The sequence below is a fragment of the Schistocerca nitens genome, chromosome 5 (assembly GCF_023898315.1).
Source record: "Schistocerca nitens isolate TAMUIC-IGC-003100 chromosome 5, iqSchNite1.1, whole genome shotgun sequence".
NCBI lineage: Eukaryota > Metazoa > Arthropoda > Insecta > Orthoptera > Acrididae > Schistocerca > Schistocerca nitens.
The window spans coordinates 350,082,268-350,095,565 of NC_064618.1; the positions used below are offsets into that span (position 1 = coordinate 350,082,268).

Genomic DNA, 13,298 nt, shown 5'->3' on the forward strand with positions numbered 1-13,298 from the left:
ATTTAGTGATGACTGTATAGCTGTTTTCTTGGAAGACTTTTCGGAAGTTGCTTAGTTCTAGTGCCAGATTTTCAGCATCTGAGACGACTTTAACTTGGTGAATGAGAGTGTGCGGAATGCCATGTTTTTGTGCTGGACGGTGGTGGCTAAGAGTGTGCATATACTGAGCCACACATGTAGGTTTCCAGTATTCACTGTGGCTGAAGTGTCCAATGGTTTTCTGGCGAACAATGACATCAAGGAAGGGCAATGAAATAATTATCTCTACTTCCATCATAAACCTAATGTGGTTGTGAATGCCATCCAGGTGTTCTAAAAATTCTCATAGTTTTTCGTCTCCGTGGGGCAAGATGACAAAAGTGTTATTGACATAACAATAAAAACAACTTGGCCTATCTGGAGCCATGTCCAAAGCAACATCTTCAAATTTCTCATAAAAAGGTTGGCTATGGTTAGAGCTAAAGGACTTCCAGTCGCTATGCCGTCTAACTGGTTGCAATACGATGATGTCAACTTATGCCTAAGCACTCCCACAGTCATACTATTGAGTAACTGGGAGATAAGATCTATGCAGTCTTTGACAGGAACATGTGTAAACAGAGAGACCACATCAAAACTGTCCATTATATCACCTTTTTCAAAATGCAGATGTTTAGTTTGGTTCTTGATGTGCTGCACACAGACACACACAAGTGGTGTAACAAGGCTGGCAGGATGTTTTGGCATTCTGTTAATCGGTGAACCATAGCATTCACAATGGGGCAAAGAGGAGAACCCCTTTTGTAGATCTTTGGCAGCCCATAAAGCGTAGGTGGTCTCAGTTTCTGAGGGAGGAGAATCTTAATAACGGCTTCTTCCAATGATCACTGTTTTAGGAGTTTTGATGTCTTCCTCAGTGGCAGTTTCCAGTAGTATCCTCCTTGAGAATCAGCTGAATTTTAAGTGTTGTAGTCACCTTTATTCAAAATGATGGATGTATTGCTCGTCACCTCGTACAACCACGATGAGGGGGTCACTGCAAAGTGTGTGAACCACCTGAATATCAATCATATAGGAATTACATTAATCACAGAGACATTTAAACAGACATTAATCACAGAGACATTTAAACAGTCATTCTTCCCACACACCATATGTGAATGGAACAGGAAGAAATCTAATATACGGTGGCATAGTGCCCTCTTCCATGCACTTTACAGTGAATTTCAGGGTACAGATTAACAGCCCGTTAAACTTGTAGGTGTGGGAAGTAACTGTTGGTGTGGAAATGAGCTTTATCCAACATTCCACAAGAGTGAGGAAGCACTCCATAACTTTAAAAAGTCAAATACAGTATATAAAACAACAGTTTTTATGTAAAGTGTGCCCAATATTTTATGCTTAGAATCTCTAGCCCCCTTGGATAACTAGAGGCAAACAAAAATATCTGCAGCTGCAAACCTTAGAACCAATGACATCTCTGCAGATGAGCAGCCTCAACATTATTGCTCAAATTTCTGTTTCTACACTCAGACTGTTGCTGAATTTGATATTTTTTATGAACCCATATATACTATAATGCACACTTGTGCTAAAAATTAAAGCAACTAACTGCTATTTGTCCATTCTGTGTCTACTTCATGAAATAATCATACAAACTGTCAAAAAGTGTCTGTATGATTGTGTTCTGCATGAAAGATGGCATTCCGGTCAACAGACAACCATGCCGATGATGACGTCAGTGCACCTACCAATGGGGCAGTGTTTGCCTGTTAGTCCCACATCCACAATCGCTGTGTATAAATTCACAGACAGTGCAGTATGGTGCAGACAAGATGCCTACCAGACTCTTTGCAGCGGGGGACCATAGGAAGAATGGAAGCTGGACAGTTGCAAACTGATGGCCTGAACTCTTAATGAGAATTGTTCTGTTGTTTCTCAGATGCGGTGACAGTTTATAGAGACCAAAACAGTATCCCAAAGACCAGGGCAGGGCCAAACACATGTGACATCAGGAAGAGAAGATCGTTATTTGGCTGTAAGGGCATGACATTACTGCCTTAATACTATATGGCAACTGGCATCAGATGTCTCAGCATCTATTGGACATGTTGTATCGAGGCAAATGGTGTACAGAAGGCTTCGGCAGAGTCGCCTTTATTGTCAGAGATCTGGTGTACGCATACTTGTGTTGCGTCTTCACAGAAGGGAATGGATAAAGTGGAGTCGCCAACATGGCACCTGGATGGTCGAAGAGTGGGCCAATGTCCTTTTCATGAATGAGTACCGATTTAGTCCGGTGAGGGTTTCTCAATAGATCTGCATCTGGAGGAAACATGGTACATGATCTCGGAACCCAAACATTGTCTAAATGGACCTATATCGAGGGGTATCCCTAATGGTGTGGCCATGGATTATGTTGACCACTCGAACGCCTCTTCACAAAATTGTACAAGTGAATAGGCAAGGTTTAACTGCTGTCAGGTATCATAATGACATCTTGGGACATCATGTGCGGTTGTTGTGAGCTACTGTGGCCCAGATTTAATACTGATGGATGATAATGCTCAACCCTCAGAGCATGGGTGGTTGATGTTTTCTTGTAAACAGAAGATATTGCACGCATGGCGTGGCCTCCTCACTCTCGCAATTTGAATCCTACAGACCATGTCTGGGATGCCTAGGGAGATGGACTGCATCACATCAGCATCCACCAACCACTCTCCATGACTTGCGAGTAGCTCTGCAGGAGGAATGGGCGTTATTGCCTCAACATGAGATTGATGACATCATTCACAGCATGAACCATTGTTTTCAGGCCTGTCTTGCTACCGGAGGTAGTCACACCCCATGCTGAGCACATTAACCAGCTGCCATAATGTGCATGCAAATCTGTTACATTGGAAAAATGAAGTGCAATTTTTTCCACTGTTATGCATGTTTCAGTTGCTTACATTCTGTATTCTTTACACTGTTTCTACTTTACTGTCACCTGTTTATATTATTTTGTAGCAAAATAAACGCAACCTTACAAGATTTCTATTTGTTGCTTAATTTTTGACACCAGAGTAGGACTTGCATCTATTAATTTACAACCCAGTTTGAACTTTGACTATAAGAAATATGTCTGCATTCATTATGTCTTTTTGGTGTTCTTCTCATTGGTAACATTACACTCTATTATGGAAATGTTGTGTACTTTTCTGGACCACTCCTCTCATTCTGTAAGTGAAAGGCACATCTTCCTTACTCTGCTATCTGCATTCCCTCAAGAACTGGATAGCTAAAATTGCATGCAATTAGCTGTGTCCCATCATAAAAAATATTAACAGATTTACCATTATTGTTGAAATATTCTGGGTCTGTTTGCTTTGTGAAAAGATAGTATATGGCATTTGGAATTATAATGGCATTAGGAATGATAAGGTTACCCTTATAGAGTAAACATGATACTCTAACGTCTTATAGAAGAACATACACAAACATCCTCAATGCAAATGGAACAAGTTATGTTTCATGTGAGTACAACACTGGAAGAAGACACCAAGCTGACTCATTATTGATGAACACCATAATGTGTAGCACTAGATGTAAGAGGAATTGCAAACAAGTGGTTAAACTCTTGTCTGAAAAACAGGATACAAAAGGTAGAGATAGTTAACATGCATGCTGTTGATAAATTTTTAGTAAAACAGTTGTTAGATAAGAAACATATGAACATCAGTGTTCCTCATTGTAGTGTATTGGGTCTATTTCTGTTATTAATATGCCATATATCAATGAGATTCTAGACAGTAGACTTGGGAAAAAATTCTCTTTGGTGGTGGCAGCAATATTATAATCACTGATAAAACACCAGAGCTCCTACTAGAAAAAGCAAATGAAACTCTCAAGGGCATCTACAACTGAGCAGTATAAATCAAGAAAATGAACAGCATACGCTAAAACATAAAAAAGGAAAACATCTCTGTCACATTAAGCATTCATGATAAACCACAGATTATGTAACAAACAAAGTTTTTAGGGACGAATATGGACTGTCACTTAACATGCAATGAACACACAAGATACTGACAATAAGAATGTCATTAGCATATTACGTTCATAGGTTTTATCATAGGATTGTAACAATGTCTTATAGAGACTTGTCATTCCTAAATACACTCAGTTCTTAGCTATGGGATTCTTTTCTGGTGTTCAAAGGTATAAAATGGGCACACAATTTTTAATCTAAGAATGATAATCAAAAGTATTGGTCAGTTTCACTGTAAAGAACTACTGAAAAAAGTGGGCATCCTTACTGCACTGCATCAAGTGAGTACAGTCACCAGTCTGTGGTGCATGTCAAGGAAAACATTACTAAGCATTTCATTAGCAGTTCTACACATAATCACAGAAGAAGACCCAGTCTGGACTTACATTCACCAAGGAAAACCAAACAAAATACTCAAAACAGTACTTTCGATCAGAAATAAAATTATATAATAAATTGCCCAAGGTGAGGAGAAAGATTGCTACAATACATCTGTTTAAAAAAACAGCAAAACATTCTTCATAAGAAATACAGACAACACTATTAATGATTACTTAGAGAACTCAGATCAGATAGAAGCATCATATTGCACTACAGTACATGATCATAGTTTAAAGCTTTTACAAAAAAATCATGTTTCAAGATCTAAAATGCACCATATAATGTCTTGTCAATCACCTGAGTTCAGCATCGAACACATCATAGGGGATGCTGACTAAGTTTTTTAAGTATACGAAGGAAGGACATGATGATGTGCACAGAATGTAGTTGAAAGTTTATGGACCTACGACCAGTTTTCCAAACAGACTGGAGTTAGTATGAGGGGCACAGCAGCATGTCCATTGTCCAGGAATCACCAGCAGGTGTCAGTGTGTCCAGTGATGAAGAGCAAAACTACATCTCATATTAAAAGTAAATTGTGCGTAAACCAAAGAATATTACAGAATAGTGAGCAACCAAAAGAGGTAGGGCAGCTGTTAAGACACTGACTCAGGTGTCCCGATTTAGTTATTCTTAAATCACTTCAGGCAAATGCCAAGACAGTTCTTACATCAAGACCACGGCAACCACCTGTCCCGACTACCTGTCTTGTCCTATCCTCCGAATGCATACCATAAAATGGGGTGAATAGAAACAATGGGGCAATCAGAAACAAAATGTCCATAAATGTTCCTATGCTACCATATAAGAAGACAGAAGAATACCATTCGAAGTTTTGTTTTCCTAGGTTGTAGGGAATCAATGTAAAATACAATTCATGCAACATTCTTAGTTTTTGTATTAAATAAAACTTTTTCTCAACCAGATGAATTGTTTCTTACTTTCCTAGATCCAAAGAAACAATTCTGACTTCTCTTTATTCACGCCAAAGACCAATAAATAGAAAAAAATTATTAACATCCCTGATTCTATTCCTCCTCTCTGCGGTGTGAACAGAAATAAAAACTGTTTCTATTCATTCCATTCTATGGTACATATATATTCTGTGTCTATGTATATTTTGAGCTATTAATTTTCACTGTATATTAGCATGACAGTGCCTATATCATTCTGAGGTGAACCTTCAATGAATAAAAATAAATAAATACCTTTATGCATTTAAGCAAACGTACCAAAGCTTTCTCCGGAACCTGCCAGTTTAATCTACATATAATACCAGAATGTGATATCTGACATGTAACCAGAAGATTTATGGCAGCTGTGAAAAATAGGTTTCAAAGTGTAAACAAACTGAGGAAACAAGTACAAAATCGCTTGGAAAAATCCAGGGAGCAAAGATTCCTAACGTAGTTCAAACAGTATTATACGGTATCTTCATTGAGCTTTTTTAGTCTTTGCAATATTTCATAGACTTACGGTTCGGTACCCTTATTCTGTGTTTTTTAAGTAACTGAGTGCTTGTTGTCCACAAAGAAATAATGATTGTGAGATATAAAGAGTAAGAAAGAAGGTTCCACACTGCCTACTAAATATGAAAAATACTGTAGTGTAAAGCAAAAAGAGGGAAAACTAGTGTTTTATAGTTTGCATTTTGCGTCTATCAATCAGGCACAACAAAGAAAGAAAATATCTACGGCTTCTACTTCACAGGAAACATCCTATGCATGTACAAAAAAAACTTTAAACCACTTTCCTGTCAAAAATTACCAACAATGGTCCACAGGTTTTCAAATGACAAGTCAGGAGCATCAGCGTTTGCACACACTTGTCGTGGCCTACCTGAAATACAAAGCTTCTCAACTCCTCTTCGGCAAGCGTCGTCGCCCGACTGATGTGACGCTAGGATGTACGTTGATATAAGTAGCGGCCGCTCACTCAGCAGTAATCGGCGATATCCACAGTTACGCTGCTGTTTCAGTCGTGGCAAGGTCAGCGAGGCTCAACACGTGCGTCCCCCCACCCGTGAATCAGCAGCTTCAGTCACACAGCAGGCGCCCGCCCTACCACAAGGCGATGCAAAATGCTTCAGTGACGCTGTACGCGATAGCACCCAACACATGCTCAGCAATGACGCTGCGAGTTAGCTTACAACTCTCTCTCTCTCTCTCTTGTCTCTCTCCCTCTCTGGATGCTGCACATCACTGAGTAAACAAAGGTGTCTCACGCACGCGGCAAGCCTATTTCCTCTGGTTTGGGAGAGACATTATTCTCAGAATGTATTGTTACGCAGTATCAACGCGTGGGGTGTGCCTGCAGCGTTTTTTAATGTGATTTATGATTGTGGAGTTGGTCTGCTACGTGTCAGGTTGGTGCAGGGGCGTCATCGTGGACGTCCACGAGGAGGTGGATTGATGAGGGCAGACTTATTCACAGCAAAATTCTATACCGTAATGGATTTCGTGTTTTTTTGGACTTTATTATTTGTCTTTATTTTTTTGATACTCTGCGAACGTTCCATGATTAGATATTTTTCTATTCAGTGTTTTTCTGCAAGAGAGGCCAGATATGTGAAGGCGAAAAATGATTTACGTAGGTTTTACAACACCTGGACTGAGTAAAAGGCTACACTTTGTATAAGTAACTTAAAGTGAAGCGGGAATTTTTATTAATTAAACTCTTTTTAACAGTCAAAAGATAAGTAATCATGAAGGAGAATATACGGTTATTTTTGACGTTATTTTGTACTTCGAAAGCAAAAAATCATAGTGGTTAAATTAAACAGGCTCTTTGCATTGTCTTACAAATATTATTTGATTTCTTTGTATGTTTATATCTCCTCTAGCAAATAAACGTCGACAATCTGAAATGCCTGGATGACTCTTTCTGCTTCACATTTCAGCAGTTAGTCATAGCTACAAACTTTATCAAGGACATCTACTACGAAGTTTTCTTTGACGTTTAAATACACTTTATCGTTGCTAGTTTCCACTCTTATAACCACATTTTCACCGTGCGGTTCAGGGCTGATGGAAGGGACATTGTATGTCTAGTATTAAATCACCACTTATCGACGGTGACAGCGGCTGTCGTTCTGTTCCATTGACGTCTGTAGTATGAATCGAACTTTAGCATAACGTGGACCAACACAATGAGAAGTACTACAGCATTAACAGTCGCTTAAGTTTATCACTCACGTCTCGCGAAATTACGCCGTTTTCCTTGGCGCAGCTGCGGTTTTCCATTGGTCTAAGCAACACAGATGCAAAGCTTTGCAGAACCTGCAGAAAGAGTACATTCCATCTTTTTCGGTCGGGATGGGGAAAAATTGTGTCACGAAATTTTAACCGTGGATAGCTGATGCCAGTAGGAACCAAAATTACTAATGTGTTGGTCGACAACGCTGAGAAGGCGGATGTGCAATAGTGTCCCGTAACACGTTGGAGATTTAACATCGGCCCAAGTAGAAAACTTTGAGTACCTGGGCTCCTGGATTAACAACAACAACTTGAAACAGAAGACAGAACAGCGAATAATTAATGCCTGTGCAAGTCCTAGAATAGATATGGTGCCCCCTAACTTGACTACAGAAAGTTTGGTTAATTTTTTTGATAGCCTATAAGTGGACTTGAAACAATAATTTCCACAACAGATATTCTGTTTCATTACATAGTATGTCATTTCTACATTTACATTTAATTGATTACTATGCAATTCACAATAAAGCGCCTGGCAGAGCGTTCATCAAACCACCTTAAAGCTCTTTCTGTACCGTTTCGCTCTGGAACAGTGCGCGGGAAAAGCGAACACTTAAATCTTTCCGTGCGAACTCTGATTTCTCTCTTTTATAATCATCATTTCTGCCTCCTACGTGCATGGGCGCGATTCTAAGACTCTGAGGAGAAAGTTGATGGTTGAAATTTCGCGAAAAGATCGTGCTGCAACCAAAAATTCCTTTGTTTTAATGACTGCCAACCCAATTCGCATATCGTATCCACGGCACTCTCTCCCCCGAGCAGCCCTTTTTTGATGTCCTCGGGCAATCCTATCTGATGCGGATCCCACACCACAAAGCAATACTCCAGAAGAAGACAAGTGTAGTGTAAGCAGTCTCTTTAGTAGACATATTGCATTTTTTAAGTATTGTGCCAATAAATCGCAGTCTTCAGGTTGCTTTCCCCACGACATTATGTATGTGGTCGTTCCAAGTATTTAGTTGAATTTGCAGTCTTTAAATTTGTGTGATTTACCGTGTAACCGAAATTTAGTGCATTCCTTTTAGTACTCATGTGGATGACTTTACAGTTTTCATCATTTAGTATCGATTGCCACTTTTCGCACCATATAGATATCTTGTCTAAGGCATTTGCAGTTAACAAAGCTATATATGAGAGCATCATCTGCAAACAATCTAAAAGGGCTGATCAGATTGTCTCCTAAATCGTTTTTGTGGATCGGGAACAGCAGAGGGCCTATAACACTTCCTTGGGGAACGCCAAATATTACTTCTGTTTTACTCGATGACTTTCTGTCAGTTACTACGAACCGTGGCCTTCCTGACAGGAAATAACGAATCCATTCGCACTTCGTAGACACACAATCCGATTGGAAGTCGCTTGTGAGGGACGGTTTCATAAGCCTTCTGGAAATCTAAAAATATGTAATCAATTTAACATCCCCTGTCGATAGTACTCGTTACGTCGTGAGAATAAAGAGCTAGTTGTGTTTCAGAAGAAAGATTTTTTTTGAATCGGTGTTGACTGTTAATAATAAATCGGTTTCTTCGAGGTAATTCATAAAGTTCGAACACAGTATATGTTCCAAAATTCTCCTGCAAATCGACGGTAGCGAGATGGTTCTTTAATTCCGCGGATTACTCCTTATTTTCTTTCTTGGCTATTGGTGTGACTTGTGCAGCTTTCCAGTCTTTAGGTACAGATTTTGGATAACAGTAGTGGTACTCGTGCTATGGAGATGATTAATGGGAATGGCTGCGTCGAATGAAATCGAATGCCTTGAATCGTCGTTAACTCCTTTCCCATCGCTACCTTAGACAGCAGGTGACACTGTTTTAAACAGGTCGAAAATGCCAGTAAATACAATATTCCAAATCAGTTACACATAACATATCTGCGATCGTCAATTCACCGTAATGATTCTGCTCTCGTAGACGTACTATTAGCACAATATAATTGGTGGGTGTCAGATGACTTCGCACCAGTGTGGACTGTGCCCAGCCTTAGGTACGAAACACTAAGTGCACCGTAGCAGCGTAGCATTGCAGTAGGCATTATGAATGCAGTCTTGATTCCAATGTGCTCCTGCCTGAGAGGAGGAGGAGGGCTTGCTCCTCCACACTTTTCCTTCTCAGCAGCAGTGCTTTCGTTCCCAGCGTCCCCCGCAAAAGAGCCAAGTTTGTAACACGCCGACTGGCGGTACCCAAGATCGAACTTACAACGACAATGGATCGTACTGTACCAACGTCGCCACGCCGTTAATGTATGGCTTCCTGCCGCGCAAAATATTTGGGCGAACCAATCGGCCACTACAGCTTTAATTAGGTACAGTTTTAAATTTCACAGTCGATGTTATGACTGCGGATCGCTATCTGATTCCAGTCGTAGTGGAGAGCCTGGCGACTACTCGAAGTCTGGTTCGTACCGTAATCGCACTATCAAGTAACAAATTGAAGACAGATCACCCTTAATAGAATTACTACTGCGACAACCTCAACCACTGACTATGCAGTCGGCTCGAATATCAAATAATGAAAGACAGCACCCTTACTTTACACAACGTCGAGATCGAACAATGACACGATTACACTACGAATAGGCACATCCAAACATTCTAATGACAATGATCACCAATATCAAGCAATAATTACAAGATAGGCAGATTTAGATAACAACTCTCGTTATCTAAGCTACTGGTCGAATCCAAGCATCAAATCTCTTTAAATACAGTACCTGTTTATATTATGTCGAGATAAATGCCCCAACTAGATTGCAATTGTTCTCCCACACAACGAAATTCTCACAACGCAGTACATTATCTCTGGAAAAGACTAGTAACTTTTTAATTACTTACAAAATTCCTATTCCATATGCCGTCGTTTTATAACCAGTTTGTATTAAGACGCTTCCACCAATACCGATAAGAATTGAAATAGTTTATGCTACCACTAAATCTCTTGCCACTTAGCCCAGCGTTGTTATATAAATAATACGTCGTCACGTACTTCACAGATTCAATAATCTTTGTCCTTGGTGTAATCGTTGACCTTTCCGTAATGAATTACGAAAACTTCAATTCTACTTGCATTTACTTAGACAATCTTTCCATCAATGCAATCGTTTTTAACTTTTTAGAATTTCAATCCTCTGTAGGTTTATCGTGGTTCAACTCAATCAATGAACTTTTGATTGGGCAAACTTACAAATACCAGCGTATACTCGTGTCCTGCAACGCGGTATTAAAATCTCTGGATTCACCCTTTTCTTTTCTCGTAAAATATATATACACACACCAGATACTAATTAAAGACACGTAATGTTTATATTAACCCAATAAAACTTGAATTTATTTTCTCTAGGTATTTCAATACAATCTCATTCACGAAAGTGAGCGAGTGCCATCAAAGACTACACCCCACAACACAGAAATTCAATAATTAATAAAATTAAACAAAAACCCTAAGTGCCACCGCCACTTGAAGTCTAACCTTAAGTGAGAATTTAAAACAATTCTTAACCTCTTCAGGCGTTGACAATACGCGACCCGCTAAGTTCCCTACTTGTATTCAACCACTCGTCACCTTGGCTAATCAAGTTTTTGTTTAGCTGTGTGCTGCTTGTAAAATGGTTCCTTTATTTTCTCGTCGCTTATCCACTCAACTACTGGTGCACTCTATCACAATATAATGAAACAGTTCGTATTTATTCGAGCAAATTCTCCGTCCGCTGTAAGATAGTGGAATTTAAACAACTACGAACATGTGTTGGAGGCTTTCCCTTTTCGACACACACACACACACACACCAACCACTACCAAACCACTTCAACAAAACGGCTAACAACCCAATTACCTCTGGGCGAGTCGCGACCACTAATCGTACAACACGGACAGGATATCGGTTCCACCGATTCCCAAAAACTCAGCACCTACAAATCTACTTCTCTCTCAAACCAGGCTCACGCTGGATTTACCGCAGCAAACTTTACGACCGAAACCGTCCACAAGACGACAATCAATTGATTGCTCGTGCACCTAAATTCGCCAAAACCGGTGTATCACCAGCGACTATTCAGAAAATCCCACAGAATCTCTATATATTCCGTTGCTCAGCTTTGGGAGGAAACAGCCGTCACAACCACGTATATGAGCAGGGGCCTAACAGACTAAATAGCCACGCTGCCTCTGCGAACTGTACCCAAATTAAAATACTGGTACTACCAATCAAAACTCCTTACCCTCTCCCAAGCCTTAACCGCCAGCTGCGGTGCCTCACTACATCACGCAGTGGGTCGCTCTACTATCAGACTTTAGACGCACACCGATATATCCACTTAGTCGGCGAGAGGTCTACATGGGAACTAACTAACTCTTTATGTCATACCATAGGGACCACTTAAAACGAGCCGGCCGCGGTGGCCGTGCGGTTCTGGCGCTGCAGTCCGGAACCGCGGGACTGCTACGGTCGCAGGTTCGAATCCTGCCTCGGGCATGGGTATGTGTGATGTCCTTAGGTTAGTTAGGTTTAAGTAGTTCTAAGTTCTAGGGGACTTATGACCTAAGATGTTGAGTCCCATAGTGCTCAGAGCCATCAGCCACTTAAAACGAACAAACACGCAGCGCCCCGCCAACTTTCGACAATTAATTAATTATTCATTGCTGCTGTCGGTTCTCTACATCATATTTTTTTAATACATCGTACACGTGTATTTACAGTAACAATAACCAGGTGTTATTATTAATTTATCGTGTAGTATGCTCAGCACTAGGAAGGGCGAACGTAACCCGTGCGTTTTGACACAGCACAAGTTACCACAAACTGGAAATGGCTGAGTAATTATAGTTATTCGATTAATCATAATTATTCTGGTAATCGATTATATATACATATACACACATCAAAAAAAGTTTTGCATCACCCCGGTTCCCGAAACTCCTTAAGACAGACGTTGACTGTGGATATTATATCACAGACACAGTCCCTTTGACTGTTCACAGATTTCACTAAACCCCCCGAAAGATGTAAACAACCATGCATGAGCAGCGCCTGTTCAAAGTAGGGGGTCCGACAGTCGATCAGTTTCAGTCATTCCACCAGGAAGGAAGTACACGGCTCGTATTGTCTGTAGTTCAACCATGCCTACACGGTCAATACCGCGGTTCGATCGCGTCCGCATTTTCACTTTGTGCCAGGAAGGACTCTGAACAACGGAAGTGTCCAGGCGTCTCGGAGTGACCCAATGCGATGTTGTTCGGACATAGAGGTGATACAGAGGGACAGGAACTGTCGATGACATGCCTCGCTCAGGCCGCCCAAGGGCTACTACTGAAGTGGACCGCTACCTACAGATTATGGCTCGGAGGAACACTGACAGCAACGCCACCCTGTTGAATAACGCTTTTCGTGCACCCACAGGACGTCGTGTTACGACTCAAACTGTGCGCAATAGGCTGCATGATGCTCAACTTCACTCCGGACGTCCATGGCGAGGTCCATCTTTGCAACCACGACACCTTGCAGTGCGGTACAGACGGGCCCAACAACATGCTGAATGGACCGCTCAGGCTTGGCATCACGTTTTCTTCGCCGATGAGTGTCGCCTATGCCTTCAACCAGACACCAGACAATCGTCGGAGACGTGTTTGGAGGCAACCCGGTCAGGTTGAACGCCTT

At 40.8% G+C, this 13,298-nt stretch overlaps 1 protein-coding gene across 2 annotated transcripts in view; it reads right to left on the minus strand.

The window, feature by feature from the left end:
- The window catches only part of LOC126260169 (uncharacterized), a 109,306-nt gene that overhangs the window by 15,212 nt on the left and 80,796 nt on the right, over window positions 1–13,298 (minus strand). The window contains exon 1 of one of the 2 annotated variants that reach the window (XM_049957432.1): window positions 6,233–6,467. The exons of the other annotated variant lie outside the window; for it this stretch is intronic. The gene's annotated coding sequence lies outside the window, so the exon portion shown is untranslated. Of the gene's footprint in view, window positions 1–6,232; window positions 6,468–13,298 lie in introns of those variants that run through there. 2 annotated transcript variants of the gene reach the window in all.